At 40.9% G+C, this 17310-nt stretch overlaps 2 long non-coding RNA genes across 2 annotated transcripts in view; both read right to left on the bottom strand.

Moving 5' to 3' along the window:
• The window catches only part of LOC119969554, a 231828-nt gene that overhangs the window by 56265 nt on the left and 158253 nt on the right, over nucleotides 1–17310 (bottom strand). The window lies entirely within an intron of this gene.
• Nucleotides 1262–4237, bottom strand: LOC119969555. Its single transcript, XR_005461406.1, has 3 exons — nucleotides 4221–4237; nucleotides 2308–2420; nucleotides 1262–1281 (listed from the first exon to the last, which is right to left on the bottom strand). It is a non-coding gene; the product is annotated as an uncharacterized LOC119969555 (long non-coding RNA).

The following is a 17310-nucleotide window of genomic DNA, read 5'->3' as shown; positions in this document are numbered from 1 at the left end:
GTCCTCCCTGTGTGTGCGTGGGTTTCCTCCGGGTGCTCCGGTTTCCTCCCACAGTCCAAAGATGTGCGGGTTAGGTGGATTGGCCATGCTAAATTGCCCGTAGTGTAAGGTTAATGGGGGGATTGTTGGGTTACGGGTTACGTGGGTTTAAGTAGGGTGATCATTGCTCGGCACAACATCGAGGGCCGAAGGGCCTGTTCTGTGCTGTACTGTTCTATGTTCTATGTTCTATGATACATTTATCAGAGTTTACCAATCTAAGTCATTTTCTGATAAGGGTGAAACTTGTTGCTAAAGAAGCTTTTAGAAACATGATTTGAGTTCATTTTTAGAACTAGATTCTAAGTTGGTCATTTTTGTAGTTGTGCTTGTCAAGATCAGAGATACTAATATAGAGGAATGGGACACTTTCCATTTTGAGCAACTAGGATGAGCATCAAGCTCTTCATAGACAGATAGAGCTGCACACAAATCATTCTCTGCACTGCCCAACAGTGATCCTTAGCCCTAACTTTAAAAGAGCAAATCTCCACTACACTTGCATTCTATTTTTGTGTTTCCTAACCCTGCCATCACATGGCCTCACTGTGAGAGATTGGCAAATTGGTGACAAATTTTTGCACTATCACGCCTTACCCACTAAGAGCTGAACTGATGCTACCTGAACTTAATCTATGTAGGGTTTTTTGTTGAAAGGGTGAAAAGAGGCCATGCTGTACTAATGAGACATGCCTGTTTGGAACTCCAGTTTTCAGACACAGTTTTGGCCCTTACAGCTGATTACCAAGATTGAAACTTGCCAAAGTTCAAAATAGGAAATACCTGCAGGTTAACACACAACTTCTGATTAACCTCTGCAGGTCAACACTCAACTTCTGAATGATACCTGCAGGTTAACACTCAACATCTGCAACTTTCCTGGAGCAGCATATTTGATGCCACTCACGCAGAAGGTTGGAGTGGACCATCTGTCACACAACAGCCATTTTCAGAATGGCCGAGTGACCAAGTGCGAAGGTACACATGTTCACAAACTGGAATTAGAGGTTTTGATAGAGGAGCAATATCCTGTCCCTGCAAAGGAGTAGAAGTCCAACTTGGTTTCCTGTCCCTTTCATCTGCATCTGCTAATGCTGCTCTGCTCAACCTCATCGCCTCCTATTCCTCCTGACGACCCCCTGGTCAGATGCTAAGGACTAAACACTCCCTTTTGCCTGGTAACCTTCATAAGGTACAGTAGTACAACACTTACTTTTTTAGTAGGCCGTCCTCACATAATTTCTGGAATAAATGTTGATTGAGTGTTAGTAAAGTCTTGATAAGGTGTCACAGAAAATCTGCTCTTGTGTTTCAAAAGGTCTCCTGAAAACACAGCAGCAAGTGAACAGAAAATATGATATACCTTTGAGTTTTCTGCAGCAACTAGTTTGTTCCCATTAGCTGGTCGCTATTTTGGAACAGTATTAATTCAAATGTGACACATCAAATGCCATGCAGCCTCAGTAATGAGTGTAGGCAGGCAATATACTTGCCAATCAGCTGTTTAATGATCCTTGGGTCATCGTTTCTAAAGCAATCTTCTGTTTCTTTGCCATGATGGCACCATGTGCTAAATGCAGGCTAAACTGAACTTTCAGCTTATTACATCACCTTAGTCACCTTCGAGACTCTTTAGCACTGAAAACAGTTGAAAAAAATCACCCCACAGAGTTCGGGGCAAGACAACTAATTTCATTATCCTGGACTGGATTGGAACCCAGTTTCTAAATGCTAAAAGGTCATTGTGCCAACTCGGTTAATCAAACATCCAATAATTGTTGTTTTATACGTGAATAAATACTCTGAAGCAAAACAGCTATATAAATGGACAATGAGAAGGAGAAAATGCATTTGGAATTAGCAGAACCTTTTTTTGTGCATTCCAATTATCTTCACACAGTGTAGTGTGTAACAAAAGCATTGTATATTTTTAAAAGTAAATTTAGAGTACCAAATTCATTTTTTCCAATTAAGGGGCAATTTTAGTGTGTTCAATTCACCTACCTTGCACATCTTTGGGTTATGGGGGCGAAACCCACGCAAACACGGGGAGAATGTGCAAACTCCACACGGACAGTGACCCAGAGCCGGGATCGAACCTGGGACCTCGGCACCATGAGACTGCAGCGCTACCACTGCGCCACCGTGCTGCCCTAGCATTGTATATTCTTAACCTTAAACTAAGTTGACATTGTAGCACTTAGAACCAGGGTTTAAAGTTTGCTATTGCGATACTGTTTATTGCACACTTGAAAAGGCAGTTTATACCTTATACTCAGTTGACAATGTGTTTTTCCAAGGTTTAGGAAATCTAGATTGACATCCAGGATGGTTTGAAATCCCCATTCCTAGTTCAAGATGCCTTTCCATTATCAGCATCACTGCGAAAAACCAAATAAATAGGTTTTGACACGTTGATTTTCTGATTCGGTGGATTATTTGACTTTATTTAAATTACAGAACGCTCTTCTAACTGCATTTTAGAATATACAATACTGAAGTATTTCAAAGAAACTTTAATGAAGTCAGCAAGACTATCAACTCCACTCTGTCTGAACATGATGCAACTGCACACACAGGTAACTCATGCCTTAACTCCAGAACCTTTGGAGAGAGACCATAAAGAGCAAAACATTGTAGACAACACAAGATGTTTTAGAAATTGTTCACCTATCCCTTAAAGTAATCAAGCCAAACACCAGAAGCATCAATAGCCCATTAATAATCACTATTTCAATTAAATTTAAAAATAATTTTATAACTGGAAATATTCACCTGGAATTTACCTTGAAATTTACATCAATTTTCACTCCAGTTAGATACAGCAGATTTCCTGAGCATTCCATTAGGTTATACCAGGATGTAAAAACTGGAGTAGCACAAGCGGATATTGGCATAATCATTCATCCCTCGCAAAAAGTGTAACTTTGGCACAAAACTTCATTAAGGCAACTTTTGAGATGAAAATGAAAAATTGCAGCCATCAAAGCATCATTTATGCATATTAGGCACAGAAAATGAAATTGTGCAAGTTCTTTAAATGTTTAATGCAAATCCTTCTGGTGCCTTGACAATGCGGTCAACAATGCAGAATACACACTGTAGCTTGCAGTGAGAGGAATTTTAAATTGACTTAAATATTCGCATAAAAGGCAAAAAAAATAACTTAGTCCTATTACACCTAAAATTTTAGGAGTAAATTTGCAGACCATTAAAAGTTGATCTAAATTTAAGAATTTCACCTGAGCTGTACTTTTGCATGTGTGTGGATTATGGAGCTATGTGAATGCAATGGAGATAACTTTGGCAGCCGGATTCATGCAATCGGGGGTCGATAATCAAAGATATCAAACAAAGGGAAACAACGGGTCTAAGTGATTTACATCACAATTTATGCTGAACTTTGTACTGAAAGTTGGCACTCTGCCACACTAATGTCTTGTTTACACTGAAGTAGCTGCCTCAGGAAACTCCAGGCTGTTATTTTAACTCAGGTTGTTAAGTTTCTTCTTAAAGGATTGCCATGAATCTCATATCAAAGCTAATTCTTTGCCCAAGAAACTTATACGCATGCCCTTCCTGGCAGTGGCATCTTTCTTATCCATCTTGAATTATCTTTCCAACCAGGCTGAATCCAATCCCTTCATCATTTTAAAATCTTTAATCATGTCTGCCCTAAGCCTGTTTTTCTACAAAGCAGATAGCCCTAATTATCGAGGGCCTAACCTGGTAACTAAGAGACTTAAGATTGGTAGCTCTCCTCTATACTTTCACCCAAACCAAAATTCTTCACCGCGTGCAGGAACTATAAGGTTCCTTATATTAATCTTTCACAACATAATCTGAGACTTAAGCGTATTACAGATATTATCAAAACACCATACTGACTCTCAGACAATAATCAGCAGGAAAGACAAAATATAATTATCTTTACTGAAAAAGTGTCATGAAGAAAAATATACGTTGATTATAATGTAATGATGACTGTATGGATTTGGCTAATGCAGAAAGGCAAAAATAAAAATTAACACCAAAACTATTCCTAACTTTAGAAATCATTTGTTAATATTTGCTTAATTATTACTTACAAAGGGAATGATAGAGGAGGTACAGTTTATATGTAGGCAGAAACTCTCTTGTGACTTTGCAATCACCAGATATGCTTAATTTTGTCCACTTACTCCAGTTCCTGCTGTAACCATGACCCATGAAGTTGGGGGCTGAAATGGAAAGAAAACTATTCAGCCCTCTGCTGTGTGAAGTCCAAGAAATTTTAAACTCCTCTCTGCACAAGGCCTCTTCAGACTTCCACCTCATCCTGACAGGAAGCAGCAGACAGGCAGAAGCAGGATTTCAGGTGACAGGAAGCTCTCACTAATGTTCCAAAGCTACCATACCTTGCAATCAGGTAGATGATTTACAGGAGGGCATTACAGTCAGGGGAGAGTGAGGGAAGCAAACTGCAACAATCCTGCTGACTTCTAGATGGTGCCCTTTGTACCTGTTTAAACAAGTACGTTAAAATCACAGAGTCAAGGCAGCAGACTAAATAATGGTAATTTGTATGGGCCATTTTAACTGCCTGCCCAGCTCAGTTGTTCTGGTTAGGTAGGGTAAAAATCAACCCTTAAATGTTTATAAAACAAACCAAGAGGCAAAACACTGACTGTCTTTAGCGAGCTGATGTGGAAAGAAAAGTTCTGAATGTTTGCATTGACCACTATGTCAAACTAAATGCTGTTAAATTCAAGGGAAAATTAGGAGCATGTTAAAGGTCCCCATAATTATTTCAACCCAAAATGAAGGATTGTACTTGAATGGTCTAATCCATTTGCATTGAATTTAGATATCGTGAGTTATCAATTAAAGTATGCTGGTTGAGTAAAACTGTTTTTCAAGAACAGAAGAACATTTTGTTCCTGCTGCATTCAAGCAAATGAACAGTACTCCACTGTAAATATAATTAACTGTGTAACTGTAAGGGCAGCTTGCCTTTATATCGCATATTGCACCTCAGGTGGCCTCAAAGCACTTTACAGTCAATCAAGTACTTTTGAAGTGCAGTCACTTTTGTGATGTAGGAAACACATCAGCCAATTTGTGCATAGCAAGCTGGCCTGAGAACCTGTTTTTATGAAGTTCATTGAGGGATAAATATTTTCTAGGACATAGAATCACAGAATTGTTACAGGGTAGGAGGAATCCATTCGCCTCGTTGTGTCTGCGCTGGGTCTTTGAATGAGCATTTCACTTCGTGATATATTCCTGCCTTCTGTTCATAACCCTGTACAATTTTTCTTTTCAAAGATATCAAGGGATATACAGCATTGGATAAAGAGAAAAAGGGAGGCTCAGGGCAGATATCGAGCGTTCAAAATTGCAGAAGTCCTAGAGGAATATAGAATGTGCAACAAGGAACTTAAAAAGGAAATTAGGAGAGCAAAATGTAGACATGAAAGGATAGCAGCAGGTAAAATAAAGGAAAATCCTAATCACACCTGGAGTATTGTGGGCAGTTTTGGTGTCGTTATCTGAGGAAGGCTTTTCTTGCGATGGAAGCAGTGTAGCGAAGGTTTACCAGGCTGATTCCTGGGATGGCGGGACTGACATATGAGGAGGGACTAGGTCGGTTAGGATTATATTCATTAGAGTTTAGAAGAGCGAGAGGGGATCTTATAGAAACCTATAAAATTCTAACAGGAAGACAGGATAGATTCAGAAAGAATGTTCCCGACAATGGAGGAGTCTAGAACTAGGGGTCATAGTTTAACGATAAGGGGTAAACCTTTTACGACTGAAATGAGGAGAAATTTCTTCACCCAGAGAGTGTTGAATCTGTGAAACTCACTACCACAGAAAGTAGTTGAGGCCAAAATATTGTGTAGTTTCAAGAAGGAATTAGATATAGCTCTTGGAGCTAAAAGGGTCAAAGGATTTTGGGGAAAGGCGGGATAAGGGTATTGAACTTGATGATCAGCCATGATCATAATGAATAGTGGAGCAGGCTCGAAGGGCTGAATGGCCTCCTCCTGCTTCTATTTTATATGTTTCTATGTTAGTATATTAGGGGTAAAAGGATAACTAGGGAAAGAGTAGAGCACATTAAGGACCACAGTGGTAATTTGTGTGTGGAGCTAGAGAACATAGGTAGTGTTCTAAATGAATACTTTGTGTCAGTGTTCACCAGTGAGAGTGACGATGTGGGTGTAGAAATCAGGGAGAAGGACTGTGATGAAATTAAATAATTTAACATAGACAGAGAGGCGATGCTGAGTGGTCTGGAAGCCTTAAACGTAGACAAATTGCCAGGCCAGATGAAATGTATTCTGGTCTGTTGAGTGAGGCAAAGGAGGAACTAGCAGGGGTGTCACTAATAATTTACAATTCCACTTTGGCCACAGGAGAGGTGCTGGAGAACTGGAACTGGAGGATAGCCAATGTGGTTCCAATATTCAAGATGTAAGGAAAGAAAGGATAAACCAGGAAACTACAGGCCCGTCAGTGGTGGAGAAATTATTGGAAGCAATTCTGAGAAACCGAATTAATCTGCATTTGGAGTCCATGATGTGGAGATGCCGGCGTTGGACTGGGGTGAGCACAGTAAGAAGTCTTACAACACCAAGTTAAAGTCCAACAGGTTTGCTTTGAATCACTAGCTTTCGGAGCACAGCTCCTTCCTCAGGTGAATGTTCACAATTCCACTTTGGCCACAGGAGAGGTGCTGGAGAACTGGAACTGGAGGATAGCCAATGTGGTTCCAATATTCAAGATGTAAGGAAAGAAAGGATAAACCAGGAAACTGGTTCCGAAAGCTAATGATTTGAAATAAACCTGTTGGACTTTAACCTGGTGTTGTAAGACCTGTGCATTTGGAGAGGCAGGGATTAATCAAGAATAGTCAACATGGTTTTGTTAAGGGGAGGTATTATCTGACCAACTTGATTGAATGGAGGTAACCAGGTGTGTAAATAAGGGCAATGCATTTGATGTTGTCTACTTGGACTTCAGCAAGGCTTTTGATAAGATCCCACATGGGAGACTGATAGCGAAGGTAAGAACCCACAGGATCCAAGGAAATTTGGTAAATTGGATCCAGAATTGGCTGAATGATAGGAAGCAGAGGGTGATGGTCGGGGGGGGGGGGGGGGGGGGGGGGGGGGCTTTTCCGACTGGAAGCCTGTGTCCAGTTGTGTCCCATAGGGATCAGTGTTGGGGCATTTGCTGATTGAGGTTTATATAAATGATTTAGGGTGAGATACAGTGGGAATAATTCTAAATCCCCTTTCAGGCAGTTTTGCGAGGTGTTTCTCGGCGGCTGCAGCGCCGTGCTCAAGCCGCTAATCAACTGCACTTTCTCATTTTATTGGGCCTCAGGGAGTTCCACCCCATCGAGGCCGCATTTAGGCAGATGGTGAGGCGACCAGCTCCTTGCAGATCAGGGCACCATTTGGAATGATTGCCCTGATCTCTACACTGCCTTTTCAGGACCCCCCTTCATCCCAATCTTTTTTGGCCCCTCAAACCTCCCCTCATTCGCCTCTCATGGTGAGACCTCCCAGTGTCCGACCCTTAACAACGCCAACCTGGCACCTGGTCAATCTTGGCCAGCCAGCCAGGCACCCAGGCAGTGCCTCTGGCACCCTGGTAGTGCCACCTAGGGAGCCCGGAATGCACCAGCAGAGTGCCAGTCGGGCAGTGCAATGGTGTCGGGATAGTGTCAGTACTTCTTTGCCCTGTCCCTGACCACCCAGGGACTCTAATGGCTTGCAAGACCTCCCGTGGTACCATCACACCTGGTCCATGTTTGCGGAAACCAGTGATAAATGACGCCCGCTTCATGTCCCGCAGGCGTGGTCGTTAACTCCTGGGCACATACGGTGTCCGGGTATTTAAATAAGCCTAATGGCTCACTTAAATGTCATTATCTGGGTCACGCCCAAGGAGGGTGTGACCCAGACTGTGCTGGGCGAAACGAGTCTGGTGACTTGCGATCGGCTAGATGCGGACACTGGTTTGGGGGTCTCACGGGATTCACCCGTTGCACTTAGCTCCACACCGGGCACAACGCGGTGCCTGAATCCAGCCTTAGACATGAATTTAGGATGGTTGATCACAAAGTTTCCGGATGATAAGAAAATTAGTGGTCGGTAAATAGTGAGGAGGGTAGCCTTACATTACAGGAGGATATAGACAGGAAGGTCAATGGTCTGATCAGTGGCAAATTGAATTCAATCCGGATAAGTGTGAGGTGAAGCACTTGGACAGGACAAACAAGGCAAAGGAACATATGATAAATGGCAGGGCCCTCAGAAGCACTGGGGATCAAAGGGACCTTGGTGTTCATGTACCCTCGCCTCTTAAGGTAGCAATGCAGGTGGATAAAGTGGTTAATAACACATATGGTATACGTGCCTTTATTAGCTGAGGCATAGAGTTTAAGAGCAGGGAAGTTATGCTGGAACTGTGTAAAACATTGTTTAGGCCACAGCTAGAGTATTGTGTGAAGTTCTGAAATCCACATTATAGGAGAGGTGTGATCGCACTGGAAAGGGTGCAGAGGAGATTTACCATGATGTTGCCTGGGCTGGAGAGTTTTAGTTATGAAGACAGATTGGATAGATTGGGGTTGTTTTCTTTGGGGCAGAGGAGAGTGAGGGGGGACATAATTGAGATGTATAAAACTATGAGGAGCATAGATAGTGTCGGAAGATGTGCAGGTTCGGTGGGATTATGTGTTTACGGGGATAGGGCGGGCGAGTGGGTCTGGCTAGGGTGCTCTGTCAGAGGGTTGGTACAGACCCAATGGGCTGAATGGCCTCTTTCTGCACTGTAGGAAATCTATGATCCTATGATTCTATTTAAAGTAAGGGCAGGAAGGTTAGAGTGGATGTGTGGGAAAAAATATTTTCACCCAGAGGGTGGTGGGAGCCTGGAATTTATTAGCTGAAAGGGTGGTGAAGGCAGTGACCCTGATAACATTCAAGAAGTATTTAGACATGCACTTGCGATGCCAAGGTATACAAGGCTATGAGCCAAGTGCTGGAAAATGGGAATAGGTGGTTGTTTTTGACTGGCGCAGGCTCAATGGGCTGAAGGGCCCTTTCTGTGCTGTAGATCCCTATGGCTCTAAATAAGCATCTAATCCCCTCTTGACCATCTAATCGCCTCGACTGAACTTGCCTCCACCACACTCTCCGGCATTGCATTCCAGACCCTAATCACTCACTGCGTGAGAAAAGTTTTTCTCAGATACGTTTTGCTTCTTCTATCAAATACTTTGCATCTGTGATGACAATAATCTGGATTGTTGGGGATGATTCCCTGCTCTTCTTCCAAAGAGTGTCATGAAATCTTTGAGGTCCACCAGAGAGGGCAGGCAGGGCTTCCACTTAACATCTTATCTGAATAATCTCTGATAGTGCAGCACTCCCTGAGTACCTATGTTCAAATCCTAGATCGGGGGTTGATCCTACAATCTGGGCACTCAGAGGCAAGAATGCTATCAACTGAGCCAAGGTTAACAAACTCAAAAGCTTTCTGAAGTTGCAACAGGCAAAATGAACCAAAGTATCTCAAGAGCAAAGCGCATTTGGCGCAGATTTGGTTAAGATTATTTTATAATCAGCATAGTGAATAATTTAATAAAATGAAAATAGGATACTAATTTTATAGTTTTTTTCCATATTAACGTTGGACTCCTGTGATAACAAACGAAGGATAATTCCAAAGTTCATTTTTTTATATATATCATATTAATTTAAGTTAAATATATAAATATGTCTCTATAAAAACTGAAGGTGCCTATCACTTCCTCGACAAGTGGGAACAATTAATGTTTCAAAATTGTTAATGTAGATCATACAGGAGACATTTATCTGTTAATGCAAAAAAAGTACTCGATCAGAAAAAAGATTTTTTCACCTAGTATTACCAGATCAAAAGATGAATCTCAGTACAAAATAGATATAATGCGAAACTGTCAATTCCCGTATCACGGAGATTGAAAACAAGATTAGGGAAATTCAGCTCTAGAAAACCATTCCCAACTGTGTGGTGAATAGTCTTCTGAATGGAATGGAATTCTTAACTATCAGGAATGACAACCAGCAAATCAAGGTCAATAGGAAAAATCTACATATATCTGAGTTCTCAGAAAAGTTGGAGTAAAGAATACCCTGGAGTTACTTTCATTGTGAGTCTCTTTATTGTCTCTTTCTGTCTTTTTTTTCTCAGCTCTCATTCTTTTCAATTGAATCCCATTCATTTCAGATTTTCCTGAATTTGTCGTTTTGTAGTTCCTATTATGGGGGGATAAACTTTTTCAGAGTGCTGTTCTCAAGAATGCCAAGTCTCTGTGACTTACTATTTCACATTTTAAAATATAATGAGAATCCAACATAGCACAGCAACCGTATTAAGGAAAAAAGGTGCTACCAGGCTCAAAATATAGTGGTTATTGTGAAACTTACCAACTGCAAGCAAGTTCAACAATGTCTGGGCGTTTCAATATGTGCGAAGATTTTGGATTACCAGTTAGGACAGACCAGATTGCCAATTCAATCTCATGTAGTTGTATTCAAGTACAAGCCCTTATGACAGATTAAAACTGTAGTAAGGGATTCACTACAAATTTGAGCTAAAAAAAATAAGTACATTATATCCCTCTCTTCATTTCTAAACATTAGAAATAGCTAGCAAGGTTCCATCATTATTGCCAAAGAAGAATTTTAAATTAAGTGGTATGATAAAGCTGAACTTCAACATATTTGCTAACCTAAGGCAGCCTTTATCGTTTGACAAGTTATCCCCCACTTTAATTTATCTAAAATGTTAAAAACATTTCAAGCTAACATTGGCTGCAATAGAATTTTGACCTCAATCACATAAGCAGGATGATTGCTCTTTCCAATCTAAAGCCAAAGTTTGCTGGGGACATAAGAGCAATGATGGTGGATTTCCAAGGAGCTTTGGAATAACAGTGACACTCAGTAGCAGACCAGATATTCACACGGGTCAGTTTCACTTCACAACTGTGTGGGTATTGCTCAATGGAGAACAGTGATTAACAGCAAAGAATACTTTGTGCAAAGAATTGGGTGGTCTCAGATCAAATAAAATACATGTTCACTTTTAAGAGTATACAATTGCTTTTAAAACATCTATTGTTATTGAATTATAATTAATATTATTTAAAAATTGTCAAATTCTTATTAAGCTTCTGTTGACTTGTGGTTGGAAGAGTTGTGGTCATTCTCATTAACCAGTAAGTTACCCATGGTACAGAATGCAATATAATTTACTTAACATGATATCCAATATTGAAGTAAAGTTAAGAGTTCACAGTGATCTTAACTCTGACCTGTTGTTATGCTTTCTAATTATTAGTGTCATTCTGTAATGGTCTAAATGGCCGATGAAATGTTAGAGGGTAGGCATTTCCTAGCCTCCTCCAATTTTCATGAAGTCAGGCTAGCTTGTCAATGACTCGTGGTTCACGGCTCCTCAGGGGAGGCATCAACTATAATCTGGATTTGAAAACCATATATTTTTTAAGTTCATTTCCGGGATGTTGACATCGCTGGCTAGGCCAGCATTTATTGCCCATCCCTTTGCTTAATTGACATCTTTAAGAGGTTATAATATGTTATTCTTTCTCTGATCTCCTTTGTCAATATTTCAATGTTGATTGAGAAAAGATTTAGGTTTGTGTAAATGTTTGAAATAGCTGTCATTGATACTTTAATGAACTGTCTGATTGACACTTTTATAGTGCTGGAGGAACAGATTTGTGAATGAGTGGTTTATTAAAACTCTCTCAGCAGTATTGCCATTGTTATAATATGGATCATCTGTTGTCTGCATAGTGTCACCAGTTGCATGGGCATGGAAAGGACATGAGTTGGCAAAGAGAATATAAGGAGCCATGAGGTTGAGGGGGAGTGAGGGGTCAGGACTGCAGGGCCTAACTGATTTTATTGTATAATTGGGATGAAGCCCCAGAGAACTTAGGTGAACCTTCTAACCAGCCTGTCTTGGCACCCACCTATCCCTGTGGCTTCCTAAGATCAGCCTCTGGGTTGGTGGCCCTGACTCCACCCTGCACCCACCTTTAGGAAATTCTGATCCATTGCATCCTTCATGATTATCTCAGTGACTGTTTTGAGACCTTGCCAGTGAGAAAGACTATTTTTAATTACAATTAACAGTAAACTAATCAGATAATTGAGCAATTCAACTGATTTGAAAGCATATCAGTTTTAAATTTTGTTTACTCATTCACATTTCTATGTAATGTGCAAGCTGGCAATGTTTTCTTCATGCACATTTCACTTGAGGCTCAGTGGGCGTATCAAGATTATTTCTCTGAGAAAGAATACAGGCTGTTGGAATGGGGCCTTGCTGTTGTCACATATAAGGAGGCCCTCAAAGACTCACACATCGGCAGACTCAACATCAGAGTCCAAAGACGTGCAGGTTGGGTGGATTGGCAATGCTAAATTGCCCTTAGTGTCCAAAAGGTTAGGAGGGGTTATTGGGTTACGGGGATAAGGTGGAAGTGAGGGCTTAAGTGGGTCAGTGCAGACTCGATGGGCTGAATGGCCTCCTGCTGCACTGTATGTTCTATGTTCTATGCTCAGAGATGGAAGCTGCTGATGTAGATAGGACACCTCAACATGGAGGCACTCTCTGAAGACTTTTGAAAAACTTTAAAAACAAAAAGTGGCCACAGCTACATGATCACCATTATAGAGGAGGAGTCCTTCCACAGGATGACGCAGCAATAGGCACTTCAATGTTTTTGCTGTGTGGGATGGGAGGGTTAGGGGTTTTAAATGATGCTGGAGTCCTGGCCAACCAGAGGCTGGGCCAGAGACAGGAAGAGGCACTTTGTTCTCTGATGCCAATCTTCCAGCCTTTCCACCTCCAGGTACATCTTCAATCATTCAAAACTTCTGCCTCTATCCATCTCAAAGCACAATTCACACTTTCATTCACATAGAAATTATTTTGTCAGACTTCAAGCCAATCTCATGCTCATGAGCCAGTAACAACTGAACGGATACAGAATATATGAGGAAAGCATCTGGCTAATCCTCCCATGAGGAACTCTAAAGAACATTGGAAAGTAAAGAATCAAACATGACCAGTAAGTAAAATCGAAGTAAAATCTTTGTTTTAAATGAACCAATCAAATTGCTCCTAATGTTGAATTTTCACTGAGGAGAACTAACAACTGAAAATAAGGCTTACGTCATGGTAAAGTTGTACAATGTTAAAATGCACATGAAAAGTATCAAAATATCTTTGTACAGGTAGTTAATTTAATGTGTTTAAAATAGCTGTAGCAATGTTTTACATCAGAGACCTGTGCCTATGTGAGGAACCTGAGCCTTAAGCTTGTGGAGATTTGCAGACCATTCACTGGTAGCTAAGACAACTCTAGCTAAAAGATTAAATCCATGCATTGAATTTCTGGAAATGTTCATGAATGACAGCATGACTGACACATTTCTATGTGACAAGCAAAACAAAAAACTTACATTCAGGGGAAGAATTGCAGTAATTTTCTTGTTTCATCTGACCTCAAGCTGAGCTGAAGATCTGCCTAGAATTGTTCCTCAATAATTGATCTCAGCAAAGCAGAACCCTGTGGCACTTTAACAGCAGAATATTATATTGTTTGTGTATTATATAGTAAACTATTCTCACATTTCTAAACTTTAAATATGAATGTTAATCAATTAGTCTTTTTCACCCATTGTAGTTCTGTCAAATTTGCAATTTCTATTTGGGCTTATTCTTCTTAATCATTCATTTGTCCTGTTTGAATGTTGTTGTCCAGAAAGCTTAGACATATGTGTGTGTGTGTGTGTGTGTGTGGTGGTGGTGGGGGGCGGGGGGGGGGGGGGGGGGGGGGGGGTGGTATTGATCAAATCAAAAAGTGTTCTTTGTCTGTTCAAATTATTATTCAGAACTTGGGATCGATATAGGCCATTCAACTCCCTCAAGCATGTTCTGAAATTCAGTTCAAACATGGCTGATTGGTATCATAACTCCATAACTCCAATTATTAAGCTTAATTTTGAAACGTATACTTGACCCTCATTCATGCCTCTTTGCCTCTAGAGTTGGCCATTCCAATGCACTCCTGGTTGATCTCCCACAGTCTTGTCATTTTTAAACTTAACATCATGTAAAACTCTGGTCCCTGTGTCTTAACTACCTCCATATCCTGTACACCAATCACCCCTGTATTGGTTCCCAGTCAAGGAATGTTTTGATTTAAAAATTCTCGTCCTTGTTTTCAAATCTTTCCATGGCCTCACTCCTCCTTATCTCTGCAATCTTCTCCAGCCCCACAACCCTACAAGTGCTCTTCTAATTCTGGCTTCTTGAGCATTCTCTGGAATATTCTCCCTCTGCCTCTCTGCCTCATTAACTCACTTTCCTCCGTTAACACACTCCTGGGACTTACCTCCGATAATGTTTTTGGTCATCTGACCTATTATGTAGCTCAGTGTCACATTTTGATTTTTAAAGTTCCTGTGAAGCACTTTGGAATGTTTTATTACTTTAAAGGCACTAGAAATTATAAACTGTTGTTAATCCTCAAGAGTTTTCGAAAAGGAAAGTTCCCAATTTCCACTCCATTTCAGATGAAAAAGTGCTTCCTGACATCACCCCTGAACAGCCCAGCTCTAATTTCATGATTATTCTTCCTTGTTCTAGATTCCCTCACCAGAGGAAATAGTTCCACTCTATCAATCCTATCAAATCTTTTAATCATCTTAAACACTTTAATGCTATTATCCTTTAATCTATTACACAAAAGGGAATATAGCCTGGTCGATGCAACATTTCCTCAGCATGTTAATCTTTTAACCTGACGAATATGCACTGCACCCCCTCGAAGATCCATAGATATGAATTAACCAGAGCTTCATATAATTGTCGCATAACACCCAGCCCTTTTGTATTTCAACCCCCTCGAGATGAACGTTAACACTCCATTAGCCTTTTGTAAAGCGCTATATTTTAACTGTTCACCAGCTTTTCGTGATTTCTATTTCTATATATGAATCCCTAAATCTTTTTAATATAAAAGCAAATCACTGCAGATGCTGAAGTCGCAAACAAAAATAGAAAATACTGGAGAATCTGAGCAGGTCTGACAGCATCTGTGGAGAGAAAAGGGAGCTAACGTTTTGAATCTGGACGATTGTTTGTCAACGCTAGAGAGAACCGGAAATGGGGTCAGATTGCTACTGTGGTGGAGGGTGTAGAGTGGTAGGGCTGGATTGGGAGCCAGTGATAGGCAGAGATTGACAAAGATGTCGTGGACAGAGATAAAAAGGAATGAATATGGGGTGATTCAGGGCTACGAAGGGTGCTGATAGTGGCACATAAAGAGATTAGAATGTATGAATGGCAGAACAAAGCTGAGCAGTGTGATAATGGGCAACTAGGAACCGGCCCTTTGGTTGATCCCATCTTTCTTTGGTCGAGTGCGAGATCTTAAAGCAAATATGATGCACAGTTCATACATTGTGAAATTTGCACGGAAATTCTATTTCACCTGAGTTATCCCATCATTGAGCAATGTAAATGGTACACCAAAATCCGTTTGGTTTTATTTAGGATTAAGAAGTATAACCCCTGAGTAAAATAATGATTTCTGAAAAAGAATTTGGCTTTAAGCTCTTTTGGGTATAAGAATCCACAAAATTCATTTTATTTTTATTGAACATCCTCCTATATCTTGGGTGGAGAATCTATGATGAGATAATCCACATATACACATTTGCCTTCCACCTTTGGATCAAATCTCCTGGTTTGTAAATTTGGCAGCTAAACAATATTATTCAGAATTTCTATGTATTCCTTTGCATTGACAGTAAGGAATGCTGCTTTAACCTCATTGTGCTTTGTAACCGAGGAAGCAACCAATGTGTTCCGAAGTGTAACACAATGTACAGACACATGCTCACAAAGCAGTTTCAGAGCTCAAGATAAGGCAAAAGTTACCTGTCCTCCTCTCAAAAATAGCGCTAAATGGTCATACTAAATTTGCTATACGTTTATTATGCAATCTGCAAAAGGATTAAAATTTCTTTCAAATGTTTAATCAACCGGGTAGGATCGTCAGCTTTTTCAGAATTTTCAGAATGCATTAAAACTGAATCAGTGTAAAGCAATTTTATTACACACCGTGCTGCCACTATAATAATCTGAACTTTTACCAGAGGCATGAGTAAGGAATCTCACTCTGCTTCAGTTTACGGTGTCGATGGTAGCCATGATGTGGAGATGCCGGCGTTGGACTGAGGTGAGCACAGCAAGAAGTCTTACAACACCAGGTTAAAGTCCAACAGGTGTGTTTCAAACACTAGCTTTCGGAGCACTGCTCCTTCCTCAGGTGAATGAATGAATTCACCTGAGGAAGGAGCAGTGCTCCAAAAGCTAGTGTTTGAAACAAACCTGTTGGACTTTAACATGGTGTTGTAAGACTTCTTACTGTGCTTCAGTTTAGGTTCCCACACTCAATTTACACCTTCAAATTTAGCACTGGTAAAAAGCTAAAACTATTGGGGTGAAAACGATGGGAAAATTGGGCAGTGCCGCCTCACCCTCGCCAATAGAATTCCTTTCCCCAAACCCCATCAAAACTGTTGCTTGCGTCTTTCCTGCCCACCACACATGTAAATAGTGTTTAAGGTGGCGTCCAGGTCCCAGCAGATTCTACCTGTTCACCCATGCTACTGCTATTTGCCATGGCTGTCATGCAAACAATGCTAGTGGGTCCTTGGAAGTACTGTTAACTGCCCTGAGGAGCCCCTTGGAGGAAGTGACCCTTGCAGTGATCTCTGCTCCCTCCAGACTTATGTGTTGAAAGCCCCACTGTCCACTGAGCCCTCCAGTGGTCTTCATTTTAAACCTTTGAGGAGCTTCTCATTTATGCTCCCTTGCAGAATCTTCTGGTGTTGCAGTGCCAATGGAGCTTCCAGTGTTGCACTGGCAAGCTCCCCCTTGACAGCAGAAATTCTGCCAGATTCCTCTGTATATAATTTGTGAATACCAACCCATGTTCGTATAATGTGGGTTGGGATCAGGGCAGATGTGGACAGATGGACAGAAGGCCTGGCCTCTCAGAACTCTGGCCAAAGAAGGAGAACCACTCCATAACTTTGCCATGAAATGCTTAGTACAATAGCGTTTAGACTAGTGTGCTGCTATTCTATAGTTACCAATTGCAATGAGTTGGATTTTGTG

The sequence above is a fragment of the Scyliorhinus canicula genome, chromosome 7 (assembly GCF_902713615.1).
Source record: "Scyliorhinus canicula chromosome 7, sScyCan1.1, whole genome shotgun sequence".
Classification (NCBI taxonomy): Eukaryota; Metazoa; Chordata; class Chondrichthyes; order Carcharhiniformes; family Scyliorhinidae; genus Scyliorhinus; species Scyliorhinus canicula.
This window is presented reverse-complemented; position numbering and strand designations above follow the sequence as displayed.